This window comes from Hydra vulgaris, chromosome 01 (genome assembly GCF_038396675.1).
Source record: "Hydra vulgaris chromosome 01, alternate assembly HydraT2T_AEP".
NCBI lineage: Eukaryota > Metazoa > Cnidaria > Hydrozoa > Anthoathecata > Hydridae > Hydra > Hydra vulgaris.
In genome coordinates, this window is record NC_088920.1 from 42047253 (window position 1) to 42062198 (window position 14946).

Consider the following 14946-nt stretch of genomic DNA (forward strand, 5'->3'; position numbering starts at 1 on the left):
AAATAATCTTGTTGTTTGCATTGATGTTTTTGGATTAATGGATTGTCTTAATTTGAACTATAATCCAATTGAATGGAGATTGTTCATAGACTCATCTAAGCTAAGCTTGAAGGCTGTATTACTGCACAATGGAAACCGTCTTCCTTCTGTTCCTATTGGCCATGCAGTTCACATGAAAGAGACTTATATAAACATGAAAGTACTCCTCAACTCAATTAATTACAATAAACACAAATGGAAATTTTGTGGTGATCTTAAAGTCATTGCTATACTTTTAGGAATGCAATTAGGGTATACTAAATACTGCTGCTTTTTGTGTATGTGGGACAGTAGAGACAGAAGTTCACATTATATAAAAGAAGACTGGTCTGCAAGAAATCTCAACACAGAAGAAAAAAATGTTATTGCTGAACCACTTGTGGATCCAAAAGATGCTCTTCTTCCACCATTACATATTAAGTTGGGTTTGATGAAAAATTTTGTCAAAGGTATGAACAAAGAAGGACAGGCTTTTAGGTATTTAAGAAATAAGTTTCCAAAAATAAGTGATGCAAAAGTTAAAGAAGGTATTTTTGTTGGGCCACAAATACGTCATCTTATGAAGGATCCTGCATTTGACGAAGTTTTGAAGGGGCCCGAAAAGGAAACTTGGGAAGCTCTTAAGGGAGTGCTTTGTGGATTTTTAGGCAACAAATGAGATTATAACTACATTCAATTGGTAGCAGTACTTCTGCAAAAATACCATCAACTTGGATGTAACATGTCCCTCAAGATTCATTTCCTCCACTCACATCTAGACTTCTTCCCCCCAATTGTGGAGCTGTAAGTGAAGAACATGGGAAAAGGTTTCACCAAGTTATTTCTGTAATGGAAAAAAGATATCAGGGTTGTTGGAATGAGGCCATGCTTGCAGATTACTGTTGGTTTGTGTGTAGGGATGCTCCAGAACTAGTCTACAAAAGGAAAGCAAAAAGATCACGATTTTGTGACGATACCCCATAATCATCTTTAACCCTATCAACTTGATGATCATGATTTCTTTGTTTAAAACTATTAGAATATATCTGTTATAAAAAAAATTCAAATGTACTTTAAATGTTATTAGAATATGTAAATTATATGTCATATTGCTCTGTTGCAAATTAATTGAAATAAAAATTTATTGTTATTGTATATCTCAGAAACTAGAGCTAATAAAAAATTTTCGTTGTCATTTTCTTTTTTCTCAGCCCGAAATTAGTAGAATTTGAATAAAATTGCTTGAGATACAAAAAAAAATATTTTTTTGTTGCCCAGTGTAACAATCTCAAAACATAAATTTATATACAATAAAAATATAATTTATACAAGCATATATATGTGTGTGTATCATTTTTATTGTTTGAGCAAAAACCTCATCCACCAAATAAAGCCTACTTCCAATATTTTACCAATTTTTCACCATCGGTAACAACTGTGTTACAATTTAAAAGTAATATTCTAGAACAAACGTCTTGTTATCGGATATTTCATATCTAGATGCAGCAGCATTAGCGTTTGCTCCAGTAGTTATAATATTTATAAATATCCATTCATTCATTGGCTGATTTTCCTACTATAAAAAAATCTTCAACTTCATATATAAGCCAATCGTTTGAAAATTTCTTCTGTTTGTTTACAGATTTTTCTACAATGGTAAGTCATTATTTAGTGAAAGTAATAAATAATTGTATGTTTAGTCGAGCTAATAAACATACTTTTGCGATTGCAGAATTTCAATGGTTTTCAAGAGATTGACTTATCGTGGACCGATAAACTGGTAAGATTTGAAAAAACCGTTCAACTGCAGAAAAGCATCCCATGTATAGAAGGATCGTTGGAGAATTACTGCAAAATTCCTCTAAAAGGTGCTATAATTGGCAAATACAAAATTCTTGCAAAAAAACGAGAAGAAAGTTAAATTTCCCTGTCATAAAATTGAAGTCTATAGCAAGAAGAGTGAAAAATTTAATATCTGAACACGATGCCTTATTAAAGCGCAATGTCAGAAAAGCAGCTTTTGCTGGTGTATTTTTATACAGTTTGAGCAAACGGATGATGCAGATAGTGGGGAAGATAAGCAACTATATGAAAAGCAAGTCTTAAATGACAGAAAGGTGGGGTACATCACGACGAAATGCGTACCATTGCATCTCTGTAAAACAATAAAGAAGTTTAGTCAGTCCAGTATGTTATTAGCAAAACCTTTTTTGTCTAGCAATTCAAAAAACAACTCAGACACTAATGATTACGAATCCTGTGAGACTCCTGAAAAAAATAATATTGTCTTGTTACAACATTCAGCAACTGCAACAGTTACCTTAGTCGGGAATGTTAACATTAGCACCAGGAAAATATCTGCAAGGACTTATCTACTGAGGGTCTCAACTTGCCTACTTTCACCCGTATAAGTCAGATTGGAGGTACTAACCCTAAAAAGTTCGGTAATTGACGGCAGTATATATACATACATACATACATATATATATATATATATATATATATATATATATATATATATATATATATATATATATATATATATATATATATGCTAGTTTGAAAAAACTAAAACCTTTTAAAAAGAATACTGCCTGTCAAAACCAATACCCACAGTTGATGAATGTACACTGTATACACATCTAACCCTATCTAAGTCAGTCTGTATGTGTACACTTTACTCATCCTTAATTTAGTCAGTCTATGTATTTATACTTTGCTGCGTCTATTCCTAAATCAGTCGACTTATGCATACTCTGTTTCGGCTACGGCTATATCAGTTGATGTATGTACACTTTGAGGTACCCATTAAAAATAAATTTAGTAAATGTAATGTAAATCTAGTAATACAAATAAAAATCAGTTAAAATTAATACTAATAATGGGTAATAATAATAAAAGTTAATACTGTTTAAAATAAAACATTGAATTTCACAAAATAATTTAATTTACAGGTAAAATTGATCTCGGATTCCGTACACGTCATTAACAGCCTTATCCATTGAACAATGTTAGTCATCAGCTGTAAAAATATTTTTGACTTTGTATATTTAAATACCCTGCCTGCAATTGACCTCAAAAGTGCAGTTGATTGCAAATCAATCAACAAAAATTGTCAAACTTTGCGCAGTCTTTCGATTTGTTAGCTTTTTATCTATTCGCTGTCTTTGAACAATTTAAAAACTGATTAGACTGCTTTTTTGCATTTGAATTTGGTCTTCAGTCAGCTGATGTCAGCTGAAGAATCTACTACCAATTGTATTTATTGTATTGAACAGATACATAAGAGATTGGAGCTTTATGGTTTTTACCAATAAAACTCCAACTATTGTGTAAATCAAAACTTTGTCTATAAGCTATAAAACATTATAACCTCAAAATTCATAACCTCAAAATTCTTTTAATATTAGTTTATTTTTGCAAAACTAAAGAGCATCTGCAATACTTAACAAAAATCGCCTTCGTCTTATCATAACAAAAAATCGCCTTCGTCTTATGCTGTTATCATTCGACATGGTGTTTTCTTAGTTTATTTGCAGAATAAGTTCCTTCTTTTGATTGAAGTTCATTATGATTGAAGCTCGTATTTCCAATGAAAGAATATTAATAAATCCTATTGTTATTGTTTTTTCGCAATTTTTTTGGGCATTAAGAGCTAATATTACTGATTTATAAAATACGAAGACCAAAGTTATATAAACTAATAAAATTATTAGTATCAGATTTGCACGGCATACTTTAACATTATATTGTTTTAACAATACGAACACGAGTGAATCTACTACCAACATACCCTTGAAAACATTTTTCTTATGAAATCATTACAAACTAATTTTGATGCAAAAATTAACAGCCAAAAGGTCGCAGATACAACAGTAAAGTAAAAAAAAATAAGAAAAAGAAAACAGATATTGTGCTTCAAATATTGTGCTCTTATTATTGATGCTATGACGATCAAGAACAGGTAAAAAAAGGTATGATTTACAAGAAAAGTTAAAGTTACAGAGGCATTAGTTATAAAAATTTCTTTTCAAAATAGCATCGTTCCTCCTCTCTCCCAGGGGTGGATCAGCATTTTTTGGTCTTTGAGCTAAATTCTTGATATGGAGCAAACTCAAAACATTTATATGTTTATGCTTATGTCAAATAAGGATGCTTTGCAAAAAATTTCGATGATTGGAGCCTGAGAACAAAAAAGCCCCAAAATCTCCCCTCTGCCCCAAACATGAGAGCAACCAGTTGATGAAATTTTTTTTGTACTATTTTCAACTAGACTTATATTCATCGATAAATTTTAAATTTCATAGTAAAATATTTTAGCGTTCAAAAATTACGACCATATAAAGTTTAAACCCCCCTCAATTTGGGGATTGCAAATTTTATATGGTCATTTTTTTTGCACGCTAAGAAATTATACAATGAAACTTAATATTTCCAATGAATATAAGTCTAGTTGAAAATAGTACAAAAAATATTTCAACTTGTTACTCTCACGTTTGAAAGGGGCAAACATTTTGGGTTTTTTTTTGTTTCCAGGCTCCAATAACCGCAATTTTTTGCAAAGCATCTTTATTTGATATAAGTATAAACATATAAATGTTTGGAGTTCTATGTCTGGAAGTTAGATATCTTGAAGACCAAAATATGCTGGATCTGCCCTCTGGATCCCTCCTCTTATAGATCTGCTTTTGTTTTGTCAGCTAGTAAAATCATCAAAGGAATTTTCAACACGCGTTAAGATGGCAGCTTAAAAATGGTGACATAATTAACCTTGCTGAGAAATTATTTAGTTTTTGAATCCATTGTTATCGTAGTAATAATTGCAAAGTATCAAATTGTACTTAAACAGAAAGTGTCTAATATATTTATATTGTATTATTAAAATCCCACCTTATTGATAGCAAATCAAAGAGATTATTATGGCAGTAACAAAATCAGACATAAAGAAAATGTTGACAGAAATGTTCAGCAAATACAAAAAAGAAATTGAAATTATGCTAAAGCAACAAGTAAAAAACTTTGTTGAGATTTTAGGCTCTAATTTAAAAATAATAAATGATCGATTAAGCCAAATTGAAAATAAATCGGCGGAAAGTATAAACAAAATAAACAAATTAGAAAAAGAACTTGATGAATTAAAAGATAGTCTTAACTTTCACGAACATACTACAATCGACCAAAAAATTAAAACGACATGTAATAGCTTAGAGAAAGAAAGTCCTATAAAAATATTAGCGAGAAAAATAGTATATTAGGGGAGTTTCCAAAACGCCGAATTCTAAAAAGCCGAAACGCCCAAATGCTGAAAAACCTTCTAAGAGAAACTGAATAAAAAACGGTGTCATGTTAAATAAGTAGAACAATCATGGCATTTTTGTTGACCCAGACGAACAAATTAAAAAAAAACTTATGTTAACCGTACTTAAAGCATTTTGTTTGTCGTGCGAATTGTTATTATTTTACAGCATGTTAATAGTGATAATTTACTACTTTTATTAATATTTAACTCACGAAGTATATTCTAGTCGTAATTTAGATCTTTATAGCATAGTATGATAAGAAACATAATTTTAAGGAAAAGGTTTTTTTAGGTCATTCAACCGTATTAATGATATCAAATAAAACAGTCATCTCACAAGAAAGTTTATCGTATTCCTAAATAATCTAACTGGACTTTAGCAAAATGTTTCACATTAAATTATTTATCTTTAACCCTTACACCTAAAAATTGTAAAATTTGCAATTGTTACTTGATTCTACGCAGATAAATAGTAAGGAAAATATTCTGATGTTATTGCAGAAAAAAGAAAAGAGAATTTATTAATTCGTGTCTAGCCTTTTTGTGTGTGTTAATTTACCTCCTCAAGGCCAAAAAAGCCACTACAGTTGAGGAAACTGTTTTAGTTGTTGTTACAACCCTCTCTCAACTCTATAACTTTGAAACACAAATCATGACAAACAAGACCGCTAAGCGGAGAAGTAAGTTGAGCGCGGTACTGCGAGGGACGTGATGGTGATTGAACTCGAAACTTCTCGATTATGAGGCGAGCGCTCAACCACTACACCACTACATTACCACCGTTGAAGAACAACCTGAACGGGTATTATTTGACGATTTTAGTGGTTTTAATGTATGTATAGCGCAATAATAATATAAAATGTGACCTAAACTTAGTTTACTATTTCTTACTATGTGAATGTTTTAAATAAAAACGATATTAAAGAAACTTCATGCTACACTAAAACTTTATTTTGAAAATAAGATCAAAATATGCTTACACAATTTAAATATCAAAATAAAATAAGTCCTTTTGAAAAAATTTAACTTGGTTGAAACTTGGGGATTTTTGGAAGAAATTCGATTTTTTCACATGGAATTACAAGCCTATATAGAATAGAAATATAGTATAATATCGCAAAATATAATCATAATCATAAAATCGCAAAGAATGAAAATAAATAAATGATAAAAATACCTGCTTTTGTGCCAGAAGAGTACTTAATAAATGCATTGATCAATATATATGTCAATAAATTGATTTACAAAATGAACTCTAATTGTGTGCCAGAAGGATTTGAATTTTTAAACCATATAAATGTTAAAAATGTTAAAACAGCCATGGTATCAACATGCCACTATAGTTTATACTTTCACAATATTCTTTAAAAAATTGATCAAATATCATAATGATATAATTAAAAATTACATAGCCATATTTTTAAATACTACTTTTGGTGTAGTTGTAATAATAGCTATAGTTAACTGCAATTGCAACAAATGTATGTAAATAAAGAAATTTGATAATTGTACCTATTAACTATATCTTATATTGATAACCCTAGTTGAATAACTGATGGCAGTAAGAAAAAAACAACTACAAAGTGAGCAAAACAAATCAACATGCCAATAATAAAATAAAGAACAAGCAATAGTTGACCTAAATTAGCCAATTGTATAACTTTAGACATCTATAAGGCACTTACAAAAATAAAATAAGTAATGAACTTTTTAAATATTAACTAAAACATAAGGAGCCTAAACAAATCAACAATAAAAAACAAAAAAACGTATTTATGTATATTGATTGAATTTAAATATTCAAATAAGTCATAAAAGCAAAAAACAAAAAACAGCAGAAATAATATGATACATTCACAACAATGATAGTACTAAAGACACACCTTTTATGACAGTATAACGCAGTAACAAAAGGAAACATCTCTAATTTACCATTCTTAATATATTTCAGATAATGCTACCTCATGTCATTATCTTTTTCTATAATTAAACTTGAGTTGATACTGCTACACGAAGCCGATACATTTCCTTTTAAGAAAAGATTACAATCATTTTCATGTGCAACTCTATGCACTAACAATGGCGCATCATCTTAACTTAAACTATTAAAGAGTGAATCATAAAACTGAACACACTTCCAATGTGGACCAACATCAGGACACATTACTTAAAAACACCCAATATGATTTTCTAACATTGATCATTTGCCTACACTGTAACTTTCTGAAAAACCACCTGAATTAAAACAACTAAAAATGCAAAAAACCCAGATATCTTAAACTTGGAAACCCAAATATTTTAGAAAACTGATATAAAAACAAACTTTTTGCTATATCAATCAAGGTGTCATCAAGCCAGCCAGATGAGTCTCTTAAAATATCTAAGACCTAGTCTTTAGACTGTATTGACAAACTTTAAAGAAAATTTTAGAGAAATTTGAACTTCGACAGCCCCTTTTTACAATGATGCTATTATTGACAAATAGCTTTTTTCAAAGCTTTACCATTACCAGTTTAAACTCTGAACCTTTTTCTCGTTGATTGGTTTGAGGAAAATAAGCAGACTTTATCAAACAATCTAAAATTTTAGAGTTTTTTGAAGAGTACTGTCAGTGAGCAAGGAAGAGTACCGTCAGTGAGCAAGGAAAAAGTAAAAAAAGTGGTTGAGAAATGCATAGCCTGTCAATCAATTGATCCAAGTCCAATAAAATGGCCGAAACGGAAAATAGAAGTAAAGAAAACGTGGCAACGACATAGCATGGACATAACTCATTATGAGGGGCAGCAGAAACACAGTCTTACTTTAATCGACTGTGGACCAACACGGTATGCTATATGGCATTATCTTATAGATCAAACCAGCACATGTGTTATTCAAGAATTAAACGCGATATTTCTCGAACGAGGAGGTCCGGATGAAATACTGACGGACAATGATACTGCATTTCGAAGCACATTGTTTTCGCAGTTTGTACATAAATGGAACGTTAAACTTCGATTCAGATGCGCTTATGCACCTTCTGAAAATGGAATTGCAGAACGATGTCACCAAACTGTCAAAAGAACGGCGAAGAGAGTTCCGTGCAGCATACTGAAGGCAGTTTATTGGTATAACGTTAGTCCAAAAGATGGTTGTAAGTCTTCTACTGCACCTGCAAATAAGTTATATCAATACAAATTAAAGTAAGAGGAATTGATAACAACAAGAACGCACATGATTCCTATAAGAAGATAACCAATAAATTCAAACTTGGCGATAAAGTATGGGTTAAACCCCCGGTTAACCAATGCAACTCTCAATACACATAAATATAAGAAGTATAAATAAAAATTTTGATAAACTAAAACACTTTTTAATAGATTGCAACTACTCATTCAGTATGATTTGCATAACTGAAACGTGGTGTTCTGATGTAATTATTTCAAACGAACACAAATTTTCAAATTCCAAATTATAAACTATTATCTTTTGAAAGAAAAACAATCAAAAGGGGAGGAGGGATCGCAACGTATATCCGAGATAATCAAGTGTTTAAAGTAAGACCAGACCTCTCCATCTCAGACACTGATAGCGAAGTCTTTACTATTGAGATAACGGGTAATAATTCAAAAAATATTATAATTTCCACTTGCTATAGACCTCCAGAAGGTGATATAACTAAATTTTCAAATTTTTTAAATGAAATTTTTCTTAAAATAAATGACAAGGGAATAAATATTTTCTTTATAGAAGATTTAAATATTAACAGTCTAAACTACAAAGAAAACGCGGTTACTAAACTCTTTTTTGATAATCTATTTCAATTATGTATCCTTCCAATCATTAACAAACCTACTCGGATAACCCCAACCTCCGTCTCTGCAATAGACAATATATTAACAAATACATTTCTCGAAACTTCCTTAAAAACAGGAATTATCAAAACCGATTTATCAGACCATTTTCCTATTTATTTTTCATTATCTCAAGATTTAAGAACCTATAACAATCCTAAAACTAAAGTATATAAAAGAAAAATCAACCAGTTCTCTATTAAAAATTTTAAAGACTCGCTATCGGTAGTAAATTGGGATGAAGTGTATCAAGAATGTAACCTTGGACACACAAATTCCGCATACAATTTATTTGTAAACATTTTTCTAGATCACTACAATAGACATTTTCCTGTTGAAGAGAAAGAAATAAAGCTAAAGTATCTAAACTGCCCATGGATAACTAAGGGGATTAGAAAATCATCAAAAACAAAGCAAAAACTCTATATCAAGTATTTAAAAAACAGAAACGAAACTAACTTAACTACATACAAGGAATACAAAAATCTATTTGAAAAAATTAGAAAAAATTCAAAAAAAGTATATTATTCAAAACAACTACAAAAAAGCAAAAGTGATATTAAAAAAACCTGGAACATATTGAAAGAAATAATAGGTAAAAACTATACTAAATCAAATAATTTACCCGATAAAATTATCGTTAACGAAACTGAATATATCGACAAAACTTCTATCGTTGAAAACTTCAATAGCTTTTTTGCAAACATAGGCCCTAATATGGCTTCAAAAATTTAATGCCCTGATATCTCCTTCAAAACCTATATCACAAACCAACATTTCTGTTTAAATATTTTCTCTGAACTAAACCATGAAGAACTAGAAATTGCAAAAAACTCTCTTAAGACGAATAAGGCCCCTGGTATAGACGACATTTGTAGCTATATAGTTGTAAATGTGTTTCCAGAGATAAAACAACCAATCTAGGAAATTTTTAAATCTTCAATTATTACAGGATCCGTACCGAATAAATTAAAAATAGCTAAGGTAATACCAGTATTAAAAACCGGTGATGCATTTACACTAAATAACTACAGACCTATCTCAGTGCTACCTGTATTTTCAAAACTTTAGAGAGAGTAATATACAATAAACTGTATAAATATCTAACAAATAACAAAATCCTAAATGAAAAACAGTTTGGCTTCCAAAAGCAACATTCAACCGAACACGCAATTCTTGATCTTATAAATAATATAAATGTTTCCTTTGAAAACAAAAAATACGTCCTTGGAGTCTTTGTTGATTTATCTAAGGCGTTTAACACAGTAGATCACGCTATCTTAATTAGGAAAATGGAAAAGTATGGGATAAAAGGTGCTGCACCAAACTGGTTCAAAAATTTTTTACTAGACAGAAAACAATGCGTTATTGCACATGATAAAAATTTTTCAAAATTTCTCAAAATAAAATGCGGTGTCCCCCAAGGTTCCATTCTTGCACCTCTTTTGTTTTTAATATACATAAACGATCTTCCTAAAGCCTCAAGTAAATTAGATTTCATAATGTTCGCGGACGACACCAATTTATTTTATGCATTCTCATCAATTACAGAACTTTATGAAACTACAAATACTGAACTTGAAAAAATAAACAGTTGGTTAAAATCTAACAAATTATCGTTAAACACAGAAAAAACCAAATACATTCTTTTTCATTCTAACCTTAAAAAAATACCACCCGATTTACCTTCGCTAAATATAGATACTAAAGAAATAGAGAGAACCCAAGCAACTAAATTTCTTGGGATACTTATTGATGAGAACATCTCATGGAAATCACATATAGATATATTAAATACCAAAATATCAAAAAACATTGGTATCCTCTACAAAGGTAGTTCTATTCTGTCTCCTGATAATTTAAAGTTCCTATACTTCTTGTTTATACAAAGCTACTATATATACGCTAATGTTGCATGGGCGAGCACTCATAGATCCAAACTAACCACACTATATCGAAAGCAAAAACATGCTGCAAGAATAGTTTTTAATAAGGATAGACTCTCGCATGCTGAGCCACTTTTAAAAAATTTGAAAGCATTAAATGTATATCAAATCAATATATTCCAAAATTTGTTATTTATGCTCAAATATAAACTTGGATTTGTTCCTTCTTACTTTTCGAAGAATTTTTTCCAAAATAGCAAAAATAGATACCATACCAGAGGAACGGGAAACTTCAACGTACCTTTTAAAAAAACAAATCTCTCGCACTTTTCCATTTCGTACCGTGGTCCTTATCTATATAATAAATTAATATCAAAAAATACTCAACTGGAAAAATCGAATAACTTAAATACTCTGAAAACGTTATTAAAAGATCTCATTTTAAACACTAACAACTTTATGAACTTTTATTAACCTAAAAACATTTAAAACTATGTATAAATCTAACTTTGTTCCGAAACTAATGTAAACTCTAATAACTCAAAAAACTCTAAATAACCCAAAAAACTCTAAAGAACTCAAAAACAACAGCAATAACAAAAACACAAAAGCAAATAATAGGCTTATTTATCAACACTCGAACGACTATATATTACCTATTTAGCAATTTACCTATTTAGCAAATCGTGTACCTACTTATATTAATGTGTATTGAAATAAAATCAAAAAATTAAAAACTTCTTTTTGTCTGCATTCTTTGTTTTTTTGCATTTTGGATTTTTATTCTCATTCTGCCGAAAACCGATAACATTATTATTATAAAAAAACTTATTTTAAAAAAAAGCATTCAAAAATATTAGTAACGCATAGCGGTTTCTTGATGACAAGACCGTCGGTCTTCTGCAAGTTTTCCGCGTTCTTTGAAGTAATTTCTAATACTTTACAGTTTTACTTTATATATTTTTTTGTATAACGTAACTTTGTAAATTTTTTTTTTTTTTAATTCTATTTACTCTGTAAAGATTCTATTATATTTTACGAATTTGTAAGGATTAAAGAACAAAAAAAATTTGAATAAAAAAAAAAAAATATATATATATATATATATATATAAAATCGGAATAGTTACAGGGATAATCTTGGAGCAAACGGTAAAAGTGGACAAAATGTGTCGACATATAAGAGACCTAGAACAAGTAAGAGTTGACAACGATTCGAATGAAGAACTCGGACAAGTAAGAGGTGACTGATTTAAATAAGGATCCTGAAGATGATGAATAAGTATACGTTGCCTGGAGAAAAAACAAACAAGACACCAGTGTTACAAAAAAGCACGCGGAAAAGAAGGGCTCCTGAGCGTTTTAGTCCTCGAGATGAGATGGTTGTTATGACCAAGGGGAAGTCTTAAGTGTAATTATATTTAATGATTTTTTAAAGCTTACGAATGATTTGCGTTACATGTAAATAATTGCATATGTATATAGACTTTTTATATATTTGTATATAATATAAGGAAATAATTGTAATTATCAAGAGAATTAGTTTGTATATAAATGTTGAACTGTATTAAGATACATGAGGCGTTTTACGCTCAACTTAAAAAAGTTCTTTTTGATGTGATACAACAATCTATAAAATAAAGTAGTTACATAAATTAATTTTTCAATATATTTACTTCAATGATCAGTAAATGTAATAACATATTTTTTTATAAGTTTTGTAGAGGTAAGAGATCCAATAAGGTCTAGGGGAAGTTTGTGTACCTGTGGCCAGATTTTTTCAATGCCCAAATTCAAGGCCCCAGACTTGTCTAAAAATGGCGAAACTGATACGATCATATCTCTTTACTAATTACTTTGTATTAGTATAAGTATATTGACTTATACTAATAAAATTCTATCAAGTAGAAGGGTTTAAAAATTGGTGGGTTTTGAGATGCTGAGACATAGTACAAAATTAACTTCGGAAACATACAATAATATAAAATGTACAATAATAATAAACTTTTAATCATAAATTATATAAAAGTTTAACTTAAATAGTTGATTATATATACACATACCACAAAGTTGACATTTTTTATTATAATAGTTTATTATTCCATCAGAGAAATACTGCTAAACATCTTCAACAGAGTAATTATAGACTGGCATTTTAATTACATAGTTTAAAAAAATTTAAAAATATGATCATTTTTGTTTTTTGAGTTTATACCTTACGGAAACAAAGCTACTTATTTAACGATAGATTTAACCTACCTAACGGAAACTTTACGCCGTTACTGCGCATGTGTAACGCTTGCGCAGAACTGACTGTCTACTTATTTAACGATCTACTTATTTAACGCGACAGCGGAATGAAAGCAATGATAAACCGGTAATCAACCCCCGCATTTTTTATAATAATGTTTTGAATTTCGAAAATGTTTTAATGTTTTGAAAATTGAAAACATGTAAAGTTAAAAAAAATAGTGTAGCAATAAATTTTGTATTGGTATGGCACCTGTGTGTCGTATACCAAAATAAGAGTGACTTCCAACAGGTAAGTTTAGTGGAACCTGTACAAAAAGAGGAAAATCTGTCACTAATGTTAAATATAAAAAGATAAAAATTTGTTATCCCAGCAAGACTAAGTAGTCAAATTTTTGTTGTTAATTTTTTCTATTTGTTTCTTTATTCTGTGTTACACAGATTAAAGATTAATTGATCTGAGTTTTTTCAAATTTGTTTTAGTTAACAAATATTAAGGGATAATACTATAATGAAAAATTTGAGATTAAAGAATTTAAAGTTCTTCTTTTAGTTTTTTTTTAATTTTAAAGTTTTATTAACTTTAATATTAAGTGATCTTTGAAATATGGCTGTTTTAATAGTATGGTTGATCCATCTCTTTGACCAAATCTCAAATACTTTATCTTACTTATTTAAGGAAAACAGCCATGTTTTCCTTAAATAAGCTGAAACGATTGCTAAGCATATTTATTTTATTGACAGTAAATATAGAGTAATTAGTTTAGCAACAAACTTCAATAAAGTTTGTTGAAGAAACTTTAATGAAGTCTTTAAAAATATACTTTTTTGTTTGTTTATGTTTAGAAAATTGTCACGCTATTGGGAGCATTGGGAGAAGCTTTGGAAAGTGCTGTCTATAAAAGAAGGTATGTTCTAATCGAATTATAATAATAAAACTGTCTAGTAAGAGGAGAACTTGTTACTGTTTAGAAAACAAAATGAACTTTGTATATGAAGTTAATTTATTAAAACTGAAAGGAAAACTTTTATATGCATCAGGAATCTTTGAGCGTCTAAAAGAAGTAATGAAGTTCCCCATTATAAGTCAAAAAATAATATGTTACAGATTAAAAACAAAAATATTTGTTATACATTCAAGATTTTCTATTCGATTGAAAATAAAACCATTTCAATTGAATTAAAAATCTTGAAATAAACCAACATTCTCATAATAACGTAGAGTAATAAGAATATTCCTAATAAGAAATACAGCAAAGAATGAACTAATGTTATATCTAGACATGAGTTCATCATAAACAGAACAGCAAATTTGTGAAACACGTGAAAAATCTGTTGATATAAGAATATTAAGTATAAAAAATTAAAATATTTGTTACCGGAAATAAAAAAAATAACCCTTTATTAACCCTTAAATTGTTTATTGAAATACTGCAGACATGTGCCTATTACAAATTAGGCACCAAATAATAGACAACTAAAAAATATTAGATATATAAGTGAATTCATATAGCATCTGCTTTTCAGCAAGCATTAATTTATTTACCCGTGTTGAGATAGATGTTCAATTATGCAAAAATTTGTATAAATTCTTAAAAAATGAGTATTGTCAAAAAAATGATGAAACCATTGCGACCTCTAAAGCTGTTCAGATTGGTCCA